We start from the raw sequence: 17,483 nt of genomic DNA, 5'->3' as shown, positions 1-17,483 counted from the left end.
ATTCGATTCGAAAGTGTGATGACGATTACCGTAAAACTTATTGTACCAGTATTATACTAGTTTCAACGGACAAGTACAGAAGAATATTTACAGAAGATTTCAATATTTCATTCAAAGCACCCAAATTTGATGCTTCTTCTGAATGTCACCGACAGATCGATATTACTGATCCTAAGCACCGAGGAGACCACGAGGCACTGAAGGCTGCCGAACAGAAGAAGCAATTGCACTAACGTAAAGCTGAAGCAGGACAACTCAGCATTTAAATACATCAAGAATGTGCCAGAAAAACTCCATCACATAAAACACTCAAATTCGACATGCAGCAAAATATTCCTACACCAAAGTTGTACACTAGACCTACGCTTTACGAAGGAAAAATGTTTACGTACATCTTTAATGTTCATGATTGCGGCAAAGAACCTTTTGATGTCATTCTTACTGTTCTGCCACGTGGTGAAGAGGTTGAAATCACCCAATAGGTTGGCGTCACCGAGTGATAATGCTTGTAACAGTGAGTCTCATAAAGCTTCTAACAAGGGAACCTTCCGAAAATGATAGTTGCAGTGAAAGATGTGACCTATGCCAATCGAAAGAGCTGTAACAGAGATGAGCATTCCCAAAAAATTAGCTGCCCATAGCAATAGGTTCAAGAAATATAAGGGGTGGAAGTTCGGGAAACAGCAAAATTGTACGAGGGGGGAAAAGTGCAAATTCCGCAAAAAAAAAAAAAAGGGAGGACACGGCAAATTACAATGCTGAGAAGTGATGTATAGGAAGAGACTTGCCACAATAGGAAACAAATGAAGGCCACCAATGGGGTTAACAGTGTTGCCAACTGCAATGAATAGTACATGTTTTGCAAAGAGCACTATATGAAGTGAGTGCAATATTCAGTGTCAACCTGTCATGTAGAACATAAGATATGACGTGTATAATCTGTGGTACAATCTAACAAAAGAAAATGAAAAAAAACAGAAGTACGAAAAATACGGAAAAAGACGGAGTGTGCCATAATGCGCCACATTTGATCACGAGCTGCATATTAGAATGAACAAAATAAGAAAGCACCAACTATGCAGGAAACCGATGTACCTTGAGTCGAAAAGAAAAACGAGTTCCAAAGTGGGCAACACTGGCCATGAAAATCCAGACAATTCTCATATAGTTAGGCCACACGCTTCACAAAAAGAAAATTCCCGCAACAGACATCACTCGGAATGCATCAATGCTGGAGTGATTAAGGCAATGTCAAGTCGGGTAACATGAAATGGTTGGGTTGAGCCAACAACCGATAATAGAAGTAGTGAACATTATGTCATGGTTGGGTCGTATGTGGGAATATAGGGGTGTCCCACCACACTTTGTAACCTGAAAGATTTGCGAAACGAACAGAAATGTGACGGATCCAGTTGTGCAGGAATATACAAATATCCGGGGGTGATAAAAGTCTGTGAGAAGCAAGTGCCCCTAGGATCCCCATCATAAGGCTCGAGGGGTCAACCGCAACATTTCAAATTTGAACAGGGGCGAATGATATTTCTTTGGATAGATGCAACACCGCCTATAAGAAACATTTGCTATATGAAGCACGGGTTTCAAAATGCCCGCCAATAATGCACGTTGTTCTTGTCGCCGAGCAGATATTTTTGGCGGCCATTTCGAAATCCCATATATTAAATATTTCTGATATGCGTTGATGCATATTCCAAGATTTATCGAAAGAAATATAACTCGACCGATGGTGCCATTTGAAATTTAAGAAGCGTTACAATATTGGTGTACGAGTGATCACCCACAAGATTAAAAGACAGTTCTCTACGGAAGAGCATGAACTGGCTACTTTGGCAGCCTCTTTCCTAACCAAGATCAGGACAATGCTTGATAGTTACGCCATCACGCCCTTTCAATTGTTCAATACTGATCAGAGTAGATTTGGGAAGGAATTCATATTCATCGCGTGTTGCGATCAAAAGGTGCAAAACATGTTTACGGTGTTGTTGGATCGATCTCTGCAACATCACATTCGTGTATAATAATGCCTGTCATCTCTGCTGATGGAGCTCTCTTGTCACCAATGTATGTGCAAGTGGCAGAAGGCAAAGGAACATTTTCCCGGAAAACCAAAAACTTTTTGTCAACTCTTCCGAATATTAAGGCCTTCCCAAATACAACCGCAAACATGCGGAAGAGTGATTTAAGCGTGTTTTATGCCAACGTGTTTTTGCCAAGATTGGCCGAAAGAAACCTAACTGATGTTGTGCTACTTGTTGGTTCTTGGACAGCAAACAAAGACACCAACTTGCTCTACGAGCATGTACTATCCGCAGTGAATTTCAAAGTTGAGCTGATCCCTCCTGGTTGTATGGGTCTAATACAACCACTTGATGTTTATTTTTTTAGACCATACAAGAACATCGTGCGATACGTTACAGAGCTTGTGTTATCAGATATTCACTTTAATATTTGTTCTCGCGAGAATTTTCTGAAACTTCAAGCCTTAACCCATTACCAGTTTACGGAATGTTTATTCAAGCCTTCGATTATGTTTGCTTTCTACATGTGTGGATATGCGATAGATATACCACCAAAGGTTTCGACACCTCTAGAGTACTGTTTCGAGACATTCACAGGCGATCATTGTACCATGTGTGACGGATTGGCAGTATTCCGCTATGCTCACTGCAAATGTATCTTCTGTTTGGACCATTGTCTTATCGAACAACTGCACGTACAATGTTGACGAGCACGCACAAATGATGCGAAGGCTAATGCCTGTTACCGGAATTTTCTTTTTGTGAAGCGAATGGCATAACTATATTAGAATTGTCTGGATTTTCATGGCCAATGTTGCCCACTTTGGAACTCGTTTTTCTTTTCGACTCTAGGTACGTCGGCTTCATACATAGTTGGCGCTTTCTTGTTTTGTTTATTCTAATATGCAGCTCGTAATCTAATGTGGCGCATTATGGCCAACTCCGTCTTTTCCGTATTTTTCGTACTTTTGTTTTTTTCTATTTTCTTTTGTTAGATTGTACCACTGATTATGCACGTCATATCTTATGTTCTACATGACAGATTGACACTGAATATTGCACTCACTTCATATAGTGCTCTTTGCAAAACATGTACTATTCATTGCAGTTGGCAACATTGTTAACCCCATTGGTGGCCTTCATTTGTTCCCTATTGTGGCAAATCTCTTTCTATACATCACTTGCTAGCATTGTATTTTGCCGTGCAGCCCTTTTCTTTTAGGAATTTGCACTTTTCCCCCCTTGTCCAACCTTGCTGTTTCCCGAACTTCCACCCTTTATATTTCTTGAACCTATCGCTATGGGCAGCTAATTTTTTGGGAATGCTCATCTCTGTTACACCTCTCTCAATTGGCATTGGTCACATCTTTCACTGCAACTATCATTTTCGGAAGGATCCCTTGTAAGATTTACTGAGGAGTGTTCTTGTGCGGTCTATAGAAGCACCCAATAAACACAGGGCTACGTTTTGAAATAAACACTTTGACCCAAATAAATTCACAATACTGTTCAAGATCCAATCTTCTCTTTCTCTTCCACTTATTATTTATACAAATTATCACTCTACCAACAAGAGTTATGTGTTCTTTACGAAAGATCGAGAAAATATTTGAGAAAAGAAGTTCACTGTTAATCACAGATTAATTGAGTCACGATTCAGACACTGCAGGCAATCCAGTTCAATTATCCCGCCTAGGTAGATTGAGCACGCGAGTATTTTGTTTTTAATAGTACGAACATTCTGGTATTAAATATTAAAACAAATGGTGGAGTCTGGACTAAATGGACCACGGTTTATGTGAATATCACCACAAAGTAAGAGGAGATAAAAGAAAATGAGCTACTATTATTTTTATTCTTGAATCATACCTTGTCACACAGTCACTGGTAGTTCCTCTGTCACTTTCACTGGAAGCTAAGAAAGCACATGGCGGTCTCCTTGGTTCGGAAGCAGTATCAATTTAATGGAAGGATCTTTCACTGCACATTAGTTCTTGTTTAATTGGCAACACATCACTTGGGAAAGTCAAAGAACCGAGGAGAGATGACGACACAACACGCATCTAAACACCACACATAACCACACCAAAAAAAAGTAAAAAATAAGAGCACCATTTTGCATCGACCTGGAGCCTAACGCCTGCATTGTCATGACTTCTTAAATATATCAGATACGAACGATCTCAAGAGTTACTTCGTCTTCCAAAACCTCCTTCGCCCTATTGAATTTAATAAGATTTCAACTGAAAATGTCTGATAATTTTTAATTTCGTTCTTACATTTCATTCTTAAACATGTCAAATACAGAATAGCATGAGTCTACTTCACCTTCCGAATCTCACTTTTCCTCTACTCAATAAACTCAGACTTTAATTTAAATAAGACAATTTACGACAATTCATTTCTTTCATTTAGTCTTAAATATGCAATTAACAAACGTTCAACAAGAGTTTGTGTCAATGTCAAAGATTTTTCTGCTGCTAAATAGATTCACTTTGGAACTATGATTATCTTACAATGTACAACAAATTTTTCTCTTCATTTTATACTAAAATAAGTCAGAAACAAAACATCAGCAAGAGTTACTTCGTCTAGCAAACAGTCCCTTCGCAGTATTGAATTCAAGTTTTACCTGTGAATATGTCGAAAACTACCGATAAAAGACAATCTACCGCAGCTTTCGGACACTCTTATGGCTATACCGAAGGGACTAACATTTCCTTGGTAAATAATACGCAATTTACGATAATTCGGTTCTTTCTCTTATTCTTAAATATGCAATTATCAAATTTTCACCATGAGTTTGCTTCATTCTCGAAACGCTTCTTTCGATCTGTTACGTAGATTCTTTCTAATTGTGAATACCTTACAATGTACTTAAATTTCGTTCCTTCACTTTTTTTTTTGAATATCTCAGAAACAAACGTTCTGCAAGAGTTGACCGTCCTCCAAGCATTACTTTGGACATATGGAATTTAATACTTTAAAATAAAAGTGTCTAAAAATTCACAATCCCGTTCTTACTAATCATTCTTAAATATGTCTACAACTACCGAATAGCAAGAATCTACTTCAGATTCCGAACCCACCTTTGCTTCCACTGAATCGCTTGCTAATCATCACTTGTCCAGATATGTCAGAATGAAATGTAAAACGGTAATGTAAATAGTTTAAAATTATCAATTGATAAGTTATTAAATTCAATATTGCTAGGCAGTGTTTCGAAGTCGAAGTAAACACTTGGTGATCGTTAGTTTCTCACATCTTTGATAATAAAATGAAAGAACGAAATGTTCGTACATTGTAAGATATTTACATTTGAAAAGTGAATCTATTTAGCAAGAAGAAAGAAGTGTTTCGTAGATGAAGCAAAATCTCGCTACACGTTAGTAACTTACACTTTTAAGAATTGTCTGTCATTTACAATTGAAATGTGAGTGTAATCAGTAGGGCAAACGGGTAGTTCGTTAGCTGAAATCCTTCCTAATCAGTAGTTGTCGACACTTTTAAGAATGAAATACAAGAACGGGCATATTCAATCCAAATGTTACTAAATTCATAGTGCGAAGGTACTGTTTGGAAGACGAAAGATACTCTTGGTGAACCTTCGTTTCGAACATATTTTAAAAAAATGATGGAACGGTATTGTTGCACATTTCAGATATTTACAGATGAAAAGTGAATCTATTTAAGATGAGGCAGGCTCTTGTTGATCGTGTTACCAAGGAATAAAATGAACAACGGAAGCATCGTAAAATGTCACATCACTACATTTAGAATGGATGGTGATTGAGTAAGGCGGAAGGTGTGTTTGGTACTTAAACAGAATCTAGTTGATCGTATTTTTCGACGTAATATAGAATAGAATGAAACACTGAATTGTCCTAAAATTTAGATATTTATAATTGGAAAGTGAGGGCATTCAGTATGACGGTACTTGCTTGAAAGATGATGCACACTGTCGCTAATTGTTAATTGACGACATACTTGAGAATAAGATTTATGATTATAATTTTAGTGTTATATATTTTGAATTGAAAGGTTATTAAATTTAATAGGGCAAAGGAGTGTTTCGTAGGCGAAGTATACTCTTGCTGATCATTAGTTTCTGACGTGTTGCTTTCAAGATATTTAGAGCTGAAAAATGAATTTATATATCAGGACTCGGATATAAAGTAAAGACTCGCTGAAAATCAGTTATTTAGATATTTAAGAATTAAATGAGACAAGGGAATTGTAATTTGTCTAATATTTACAATAGGTAAGTGAGCGTTCAATAACGGGAATGAAGTGTTTGGAATATGAAACACTCTGTTGTTGATCGTAAGTCACTGACATGGAGGAAAGAATGAATAAACGAAATTGTAGTAAATTATCACATTTTTAAAATTAAAAACAGTCTGTCGAATAGGGCGAAAGGTGTGTTTGATACATATACTTAGTCAAGCTGATTGTTAGTTACTGAGCTATTTTAGAATAAAATTAAAGAATGGAATTGACGTAAATTATCAGATTTTTACAACTAAATAGGAAGTCCATTCACTAAGGCAAATGGTTTGCTAGGAAGCTGATGCGGATATTGGCGTTCGCAATTTTAAAACTTATTTCAGAGTAAAATAAGATATCTGAGATATTTACAATTGAAACATGGGTCCACTCAGCAGAGCGAAAGGAGTATTTCGATCTGAAAATGAGTCTTGCTGCTCGTTAGTTACTGACATATTTGAGATTAAATTGATACAATGGAATTGTTGTAATTTATCAGATATTTACAAGCGAAAAATTATTCCTTTCGGTAGGTGGTAAGGAATGTTTCAAAGATAAGCCAAACTCCTGCTAGTCGTTATTTGCAATATATTTATGATCTAAATTAAGAAGCGGAATTATCGGAAATTGTTGTATATTTACCAAAATTAAAAGCGATTTTATCCGTTATGGCGAATGCACTGTTTTTAAGATGAAACAGTCCCTTGTTACTTCTTCTATGCAGTAAGGCATAAGAAGAGTTGCGAAATTAAAACAGAATATAATTATGATTATTTGCTCATATACGAAAGTACAACTGGAAAAACGGAAATATAAATTGTCTGTCCTTTTCAATTAAAATGTGAATCTATTCAGTAGGGCCAAAGTGGTGTTCTCAAGTTGAAGTACATCTTGTCTGTGCCAATGGAATCGGTAGTTCATCACATATTTAAGAATGAAATGTAAGATGAGGATTGAAAATTGATATATTCAACTGAAAAGTTATAAATTCAAATTTTAACTGATGTAACAGAATTGTCGAACTTTGTAAGATATTTACAGTTCAAAAGTGAATCTATTTAGCAGGAGGAAGGAATTGTTTTGGAGAAAATGCAACTCTCGCAAAACGTTAGTTGCTGACATACTTAGGAATAAATGTTAGAACGGAATTGTAAATTCTTATGCATTTTTAACTGAATAGTTATTAAATTCAATCAGACGAAAGAAGTGTCAGTAAGCCGAACTAAACTCTTGGTGATCGATACTTTCTGTCATATTTAAGAGTAAAAGGAAGTAACTTAAATATTTTATAAGGTATTAACAGTTAAATAGTGTATCTATTTAGCAGGACGCAAGAAGTGATTTGGAGATGAAGCAAAAGCTGTCTGATCGCTAGATAGTTACATATTTAAGAATTGAATCAGAGAACGGATATCTCGTAATTTGTTTGATATTACAATTAATAAATTGGTATGAGTAAGGCGAAAGGCGTGTTTTTTAAGATGAATTTTGGTTTGGCTCTAGCTGATCGTATCCTACAAAATATTTAATAATAAAATGAAATATCGGAATTTTCGAAATTTGTCAATTATTTACAGTAGAAATTTTAATCTAGTTGCTAGTTGCTTGGACCGTTTCGAAAGTTTAGTAGATTATCTCTACTCCGCGCTAGTAAACATATTTAATAACCAAATGAAAGAACGTAATTGTCGTAAATTAGCAGATATTAATAATTTTAGAAGTGAGGTGATACAGTATGGCGAAGGGACTTTTCAAAGTTAAAGCACACACTCGCTAATCGTTTGCTTACAATTGGTTGGTGAGCTCATTCACTAAGGCGAAAGAAGCATTTAGAAGATGAGGCAATCTCTCGTTGATCGTAAGTTACGATGGAATTATATGATAAACGAAAAGGTAGTAATTTGTGTGCCAGTTAAAATTGAAATGTGAGTCTATTCAATGGCGCCAAACGGGTGCTCGGAAGTTGAAGTAAATTCTTAATAATCAGTAGTTGTCGACATATTTAAGAATGAAATTAAAGAACGAGATTATAAATGGCTGGACGTACTCAATTGAAAAGTTATAAAATTGAATATGGCTAAGGAATGTTTGGCAGACGAAGTGATCTCTTACTGATCGCACGATTCTGACATATTTATAACTAATACGAACTAACGAAATTGTCGTACATTGTAATATACACCCTCCATTCCAAAAGAAACCGAACGTTTAAAAAAAAAGCAATGTACATTTTGGAACAAATCATTTTTATTAATCAATGTATTCCCCTTCTGCATCGATACACATATTTGCACGCTCCAACAAGTTGTCAAACGACTTCTCCATGTCCTTTATTGGAATGGTCTTTAGGACGGCGGTCGTCACCTTCTCAATGGCATCAATCGATGCGTGCCACTTTCCTTTCATCGCCAAAAGCAGTTTCGGGAACAGATAGAAATCGCACAGAGCGAGATCTGGTGAATAGGGCGGATGATGCAACCGAATAATGTGATTTTTGACCAAAAATTCAGCTACAAGTCGCGAACGATGTGATGGTGCATTATCGTCTAAAAGAGTCCAACTGCCGATTTCGCGATATTCGGGCCGAATACGACGAATTCTTGCCAGCAAACGCTTCATGACGCCCAAGTAAAACTCTCCAGTGACTGTCTCGCCGGGCTGAACAAATTCTTTGTGGATAATTCCTTTTGAATCGTAAAAACAAATCAGCATCACCTAAATTTTTGACTTCACCAAGCGACTTTTTTTGGGTGTTCCTTCATCCGGCGCTCTCCATTCAGCACTTTGCCGCTTTGTTTCGGGCTCATATTCAAAACACCACGTCTCGTCACCAGTTACAATCGATTTCAAGCAGTTTCGATCCTGCCGAGCACTTTTAATGATGTCTCCAATGCGCAATTCGATCAACTTTTTAGTCTTCGGTGAGTTTGTGTGGTACAAACCCCGAATTAACCTTCTTAAGGCCCAAAACTTCGGTCAAAATGCGGTTTGCGGTTGTTTGAGGAATGCCTAATTCCATTTCAATAACTTTCACCGACGATTTTTTGTTATGTTTGATGAATTCACGCACTTTTTCGATGTTTTCTTCCGATAATCCGGTTCTGGGACGGCCTGATCTTTCGTCATCATCCAGCGTCTCTCTACCCGATTTGAATCGCCTGAACCACTCGTAAACTTGCGTACGGAATAGACACTCATCACCATATGCATTTTGTAGCATTTGGTGCGTTTCACTAAAAGTTTTACCCAGTTTAACACAAAACTCAATTGCAGTTCCTTGTTTGAAACTCATTATCCGACCGATGTACACAACACACTGACAGTTGAAACGCAATAACTTTGTTGCCGTGCATCCAAATGTCATGACATTTATACCAGTTGTCAACGAGCGACTACGCCATCTACCGGTAAAATATTACAACAGATTGCACTAGTGGTACTATTTGTTTTCAAAAGTTCGGTTTCTTTTGGAATGGAGGGTGTATTTACAGTTGGAAAGTGATTCCGTTTACCTCAACGACAGACGCGTTTCGAAGATAAATCAGTCGCTTTAATATTCGTTTTCCATTCTTGAAAATTCCCATATTCTCACCATTGAAATACCCGTAAACAAAAAAAGGTAAAGGGAATGTTTGGTAGCTTTAACACAGTCTTCCTGGTCGTTAATTACTTACACATTTAAAAATAAAATGAAAAAAAAAGGAATTGATGTAAATTGTCAGATATCTATAATAGTGAATTCGCTGCATTCAGTATAGGTAAATGATTGCTTGGGAGATGAGGTTTGCTATGCTAATCGATCGTTACTGAAATAGTTAAGAATAAAATGAAATCACGGAATTGTCGTATTTTGTCGGATGTTTACAATTGAAATGTGAGTATATTATGTAGGGGAGTGTTTAGAAGCTAAAGTAGAATCTCGCTAATCGGTATTTGCTACATATTTAAGAATGAAATGAAAGAGTAGAATTGTCGTAATTGTCAGAAGTTTATAATTGAAAACTAAGGCCATTCAGTAAATATAAGGGACTGTTAGGATGAAACAGACTCGTTAATCGTTAGTTGCTCACATACTTAAGGATGAAATGTAAGAACGGAACTGTAAATTCGTAGACATTTTGAATTGAAAATTTATTAAATTCAATCGGGCGAAAGGAGTGTTTGGAAACCGAAGTATACTCTTGGTAATCGTTAGTTTCCGACTAATAAAAGGAAGGAACGAAATTGCCGTACATTCTAAGGTATTAACTGCTGAAATGTGAATCTATTAAGCAGGAGGAATGAAGTGTTCTGGAAATGATGCAAAATGTCGCTGTACGTAAGATATAAGAATTAAATGAGCGAATCGAATGTCGTAATTTTTAAGACATTTACAATTGGTATGTGCTTTCAAATAGTATAGCGAAAAGAGTGCCTGGAAGATGAAGCAGTGTCTTGTTGATCGTTAGTAACTGACATGTGTAATAATAAAGTGAATGAACGAAAGTGTAGTACATCGCCACATGTTTACAATTAAAAGGTGTGTATATTTAGTATTGTGAAAGGTGTGGTAAGTACTTAAACGGACTCAAATTGATGTTCTGCTAAATAGAATCTGTAAATATCTTTCAATGTACGTCAATATAGTCCATCATTTTATTTTTAATATGTCAGGAATAAGCGAGAAACATACCTTGTTTCATCCTTAATACACGACCATCACAGCACTGTTGAAAGTGTCCTCCCTGGACGTCAAAACATGTTTGTACACGGCGTTCCATATTTTGAAAAGTCCGATGTAGAGCCTCCGATATGATCTCATAACTCGCATTCTCAATGTTGTTTCGCAACTCTTGCAGTGATCGTGGATTGTTTCTCCAGACACAACCTTTAAGAAAACCCCATAAGAAGAAATCAGGTGGTTTCAAATCCGGGGATCTTGGCGGCCATAATCCTTTGGAGATTATCCTGCGGAAGCTGATACAGACTGATGGTGTTCGGTAGGTTACATTTTACATTAATTAAGTGGCTCAACTCACTAAAGCCAAGGCAGTGTTTGGAAGATAAAGCTGGATCCTGCTAATCGTTTTAGTAAAATGTTTAAGAATAAAATGAAATTTCTTTATTGTCGGAATTTGTCAGATATTTACAATTAAAATGTAAGGTCGTACAGTATGGCGAAGAGGCTGTTTCTAAAATCAAGCACGACGATCTCCTTAATCTTTAATGGCTGACATACTTGAGAATAAAATGTGTGAACGGAATTGTCATTTGTTAGACAATTTCAACTGAAAAGTTATTAAATTTAATAGTTCAAAAGAAAAGATTGATAGTCGACGGTGATCGTTAGTTTCTGACATATGTAACAATCAAAGGAAGGAACAGAATTGTAGTATATTGTAGGATTTTTTAACTTGAAAAGTGAATCTATTTAACAGGACGAAAGAAGCTATTCCCAACTCAAAAAAATCTCGCATAACGTTAGGTGGTTACATGTTTAGAAATTAAATGAGATGACGGAATTATTATAGTTGCCAGATATTTACAATTCAGGTCATTTGAGAGATATTTGAAATGTGAGGTCATATAGTACAGTGGAAGGGCTATTTCAAAGATGAAGCAGGCTTTCGCTAACCTTTAGTTAGTTATACTTAGGAATAGAGATGCAAAAAAGCCGGCTTTTTTGAATCGATGGTTTTTTTCACATAAAAAGCCGGCTTTTTTGGGAAAAAAACGAGAATTTTGGAAATTTTGGCTTTTTTCATTTTCATGATTTTTCTATCTAAATAGCTTTCTTATAGTATATTCTATAGTTAGATAAGAATTCCATGACCTAAATGCGATATTTTGCTCTGAAATTCACCATCAAAATGGATGGAGCACATGTTTTACGAATTAAAGCTAACATGAAGAAATGTAGTATTTGAGGGCAATTTTAGAGGCTATTTAACTTTATTTTAACTTTCGAGTTATCGACATCTTTTTTCTTCTCTAGATCATTTTAGTTTGTCATCCGTGTTTCATTTCTAAGAGCTTAGTACTCTAGCTTCTAGCGCCAAAGTTAAACTTGCCCGTTTTTCTATTTATCCGTCAAAGCGTACGTTTTTCTATATATCCGTCAAACCGTACTTCCAAATTTCTGTTATACTGTAGTTGTGGAGTAATTTAGCAATAATTTTCCGGACACAACCTTGAATACCAATTTATTCAAGTAATCAGAAGTGGATTTAGAAAAGTACTTTAGGGGGGGGGTTTCTGATTGTTTCGTTTTCTGAAAAACTCCTAATTTTATTTGAGAGGTGCTTGAAGTTTATGAGTACAGGCATAACTAATATTTCGTTTCGTTTATATGTTTAGCAATAATCTTCCGGATACAACCTTAAAGATCATTTTATACTGAGAATCAGTGGCGGATTTAGAAAAGTATTTTGGGAAGGTTTTTTCTTACTAATGTTTAGTTTTTCTAAACATTTGTAACTTTTATTTGACGGTAGCTTAAAGTTTATGAGTAAAGGCATAACTAATAGATATTTCGTTTGTTGCAGACATTCCGTAACTTTGGGGTACAGGCTTCAGTTCGAAAGACCGACCCCCTAACCTTCATAAAACTGTCACTGCTGGTAATTAGTAATAATAACGATTTAAAAACAATAAGAAAGGAAGTCGGCCAACTCACAGTACACGCACTATTTCTACTTCACAGATGGAATGAAGAAAAGCTTTGTCAAAATGGTCGAATGCTGGATTGAATCCCGGACTTCCAGATAGAAGAGCAAAAGCTAATCACTCACTCATGTTTGTTGTGCAGTTGTATTTAGCTTAACTTAAATATATTCCGTAGTCCTTTTTTTGGGGGGGGGGAGTTCCCTCTTGTAATGTAATGATATGTTGAATCCCTCTTGTTAAAAATTCAGAAAACTTGAGGATTGGGTAAACCATGATGGTGGTTATGTAAAACTTAACTGTAGAATTTCAAGAATATACAGAACCAAAAGCTCTAGATGTGCAGCTTTTAAGTGTATCATATAAATCTAAGTGTTTCTCTTATCTTTTATTTTAATTTTATTTTATTTCAAAAAGAGGATATGGAATATTTTGAAGTGAAAATACTACATACAATTTTACTAGTTATTTGTGTATTTTTTTTAAAAAGAACTGTTTACTTTTAGGGTTGGCTGGTTTAACCCAACTTTTTTTTTTAATAACTGGTTTAAACCAAAAAAAAAATAAAAAATAAAAAATAAAAAGAACGAAAAATGCGAATCGTGGGAACTTCATGGTGACGTTTCCACATATCAAACCACCTGCAATAGTTTTATTTTCCTTTCACCTTTTAATCAAGGGGTCCCATGTTTAATTCTCGGTCGAACCATAACCCTTCTTTCATGCGTAAACCAAGTAGCGGTTCAGATGTCACTTTAAGCGAAAGTCTTCTCCTTGATAACCTCGGTATTTCGTAAGGATGTTAATCCTAAACATACGAAACGAAACCAAATTGTATATTCCTGCATGCCTAAATGCCTGTTGTTTTATAAAGAAGCCAAGATTGCTTAAATATATTGATAGAAATTGGCAAAATTTATCGATTGCCTACGTAGCTTCCAACATTAGCTTGGATTGGACTTTCAATGATATCTACGCACTAATTTTGTAATTTAAAACCTCAGTTTTAGCGTACTGATTATGATACGTTGACCTTTAAATTTTATATGCAAAGCAATAACGGGATTTTTCCGTTATTGTCTTACACTTCAAGTAATGACGGGATTTTCAAGATGGTTAGGGCGGGAGCTTCTCAATTTAAGAAATTTACTGACCGGACTTCTTTAAGCTTATGGGAGTTCTTCCGGCATAACCCCGATGTTGCATAATAACACCAAGGCGAAACAAACTTATTTCTGTGAATAAGTAATACAAATACATAAAGCAAAGAATCTAAATAAAAAAACCTGGTTTAAACCAAAAAAGCCTGGTTTAAACATCCCCCCCAAAACGGGTTTTTGGCATTTTCAAAACAAACCATGGTTCGTGCCAACTCTGCTTACTTTTGTATATAGGAGGTTAAAAAATTCTTATTATATACATTGGTTAATCTTTTGGAATTCATAATGTAAATATGTTGAAGAAACATCGTTTGAAATATCTTTTCGAAATTCATAGTTTATTTTCGAGGTTTTATATTATTATCAGCATCAACCACTAATTAAATAACTTTTTGTGTTACAGAGAAGCGAAACAAAGTCTGCTTTATCAATTTAAAGCAGGAATTTGAAAAAAAGCCCAAAATTTCCCAAGCAAAAAAGCTAAGCAGAAAAAACCGAGTTTTTTCCAAAAAAGCCGGTTTTTTTCCGAGCCCTTGCATCTCTACTTAGGAATAATGTATGAACGTAATTATAAATTGCTGGACATTTTCATATGGAAAGTAACTAAATTCAATAGGGCGAAAGGAAAGTGTGGAAGTCGAAGTAAACTCCTGGTAATCTCTAGTTTTTGACATATTTAAGAATCATAGCAATGAACAGAATTGTAGTACATTGTAAGATATTTACAGAGATATTTACCAGAACAAAAAAAGTTATTCGAGGGTGAAGCATACGTTACAAGCTGTCATCGCTGAACGTTACATAGGTACATATTTAGGAATTAAATGACAGAAGAAATTTGTCGTAATTTGACACATATTTACTGCTGGTTTCGGTAAGGCGAAATGAGTGGTTGGTAGATAAAGCCGTCTCTTGATCGTTAGTAACTGACATATTCAGGAATGAAATTGAATGAACGCGAGTGTCATAAATTGTCACATGTATACAATAAGAAACAGTTCTATTCACTAGGACTAAAGGTGTGTTTGGTATATATGCGGAGTCAAACTGAACAGTTTTGGAATAAAATAAATCAAATTCGCAAATAAAAAGCTATTTAGATTGAAAACGGAGTCAATTCACTAATGCGAAATTTGTGCTTACAAGCTCATGCGGACTGAGTGTATATCACTTTTTAATTGTAAAATCTGACAATTTACGAAAATTTCGTTAACTCATTTCATTCTTAAAAATGTCGACAACTATCGTTTAGAGAGAATATACTTAAGATTTCAAACACTCCATGCCCCAGCAATAAGATTAACATCTGATTTGTAAATATCTGAAAAATACGACAATTCAGTTATTTCATTTTATTCATAAAGATTTCAATGAATCTTTACTGAATCAGCTAGACCCAGCGTTATTTTCCAAACGCTCTTTTGGCTTTACTGAATGTCCCACTTACTATCATAAATATCTCACAATGTACCACAATTACGTTCTTTCATTTATTCCAATGATGCCAGTAACAAACGACCAGCAAGACTCCGCTACTGCTTCTTAGCTCACGCTTTGATCTTTTCAGTTAACTCACTTTACAAAATTAAAAGTATGACAATGTTCGCCAATTACGTTCTTTGAATTTATTTTAACTATGGCTTCAACTAGGAATTGCAATAGTATGCATGATGTTCCATACACTACTTTCGTTTTTGTGAATTAACTCACTCTTCAATTGTATATATGTGGCAATTTACGACAATTCCGCTCTTTAGTTCATTCTAAAATATGACGATTAGGTAGAGTCTGCTTATGTACCAATCATACCTTTCATCCTACTCGATGAACTATTTCGTTAATTGTAAAAGTGTGTCACTTTAGGACCCTTCCCTTCATTCATTTTTTCCTATGCATGTCAAGTACTACAGATTAAAAAAGGAATGCTTCAATTTCCAAACACTCCTTTCGCCTTACTGACGAAATACCAATTGCAAATATGTAACAGATTACGTCATGTTCCTTGTCTAATGTAATAAATAAATATGTAACTAACTATCGTTCAACGAGATTTTCTTCCTCTCCGAAAGACGTGTATCGTCGTGCTAAATCTATTGACTTTTCAACTGTAAATATCTTTCAATGTACGACAAATCCCCACTTCCCTTGATTTTTAAATTTGTCGGAAACTAACGGTCCCCAAGAGTTTATTTCGGCTATCTAAAGCTATTTTCGCCCTATCGACTTTAATGCTTTCGAATACTAAAAGAACAATTTAGGATTCCGTTCATACATTTTATTTATAAGTATGTCAGCAACTAACGATTAGCGAGAGTGTTCATCTTTGAAAAAATAAGTTCGCCATACTGAACGACATCACTTTTCAGTTTTAAATATGTGACATTCGTCAACTCCGTACTTTCGTTTCATTCTTAAATATGTCGATAACTACCTGTTAGCGAGGATCTGCTAAAGCTTGCAAACACTCCTTTGCCCTAGCTAATAGACTCACATTTCAATTTTCAATGCCTGAAAAATTACAGTTAGGTGATTTTGACAATTTTAGAGAATTATGTTCTTTCAATTCCAGTTAGCCTTTAGCTGGCCATTCGAACAGTCCGCCCCCGGTTCCAAGCATTACTTTCGCTTTAGTGAATAGACCCATTTTCCATTTGTATATAACGTACAATTCACAAAAATTCATTTCTTTCATTTCATTTTAAAATATGTTCCAAACTACCGATCAGATAGATTCCGCTTATGTACACTCCGCATCAAAAAAATTCGACAGCTAACACGGTGCAGCTAGTCCACTCAATATACACCTTCTTATCCCGTAATCGTGTCTGGTAAGAAGACAACCTCTCTTTCCTTCTTTGTTCTCTCCCATACTTAAATTAGCTAACAACATGAACGCAATTCTAATATCAAACTACACATGTATTAGTGTTGATGAAATGAAATACAATACCGAGACGAAACGATATTCATAAGTTGATTTATTGACAAACTGAACACATACAATGAGAAATTGAAACCAATGGATGACTATTAAGCAGAGGTACAAAAATGTGGCAGGAACAGAAAGACAAAGAAGGCGAGGAAACAGATAAAAGAGAGAACAGATAAAAAAGTGGAATTTTAAACTTAGTAAGGAAACAACCTAACAGTAGAAGGTTCCGTTGCCAGAAATCCAACAGTAATATAAAAATAACGTTTGTTTTTATATATTTTTTCAGGACTCTTCGAATATATAGAGGCTGCTTGAAACAATCATTAAGTGTTTTCCATAAAGGATAGCATACTCGATTTCCAGTAGAATAGTAGATCTCACAGACATATCAAAGATAATGTCATAAGTTTAACACACATGCGTTGTTTCCGCGTGGTTCGGTTGTAA

This window comes from Thermobia domestica, chromosome 15 (genome assembly GCF_964235325.1).
Source record: "Thermobia domestica chromosome 15, izTheDome1.hap1.1, whole genome shotgun sequence".
NCBI lineage: Eukaryota > Metazoa > Arthropoda > Insecta > Zygentoma > Lepismatidae > Thermobia > Thermobia domestica.
This window is presented reverse-complemented; position numbering follows the sequence as displayed.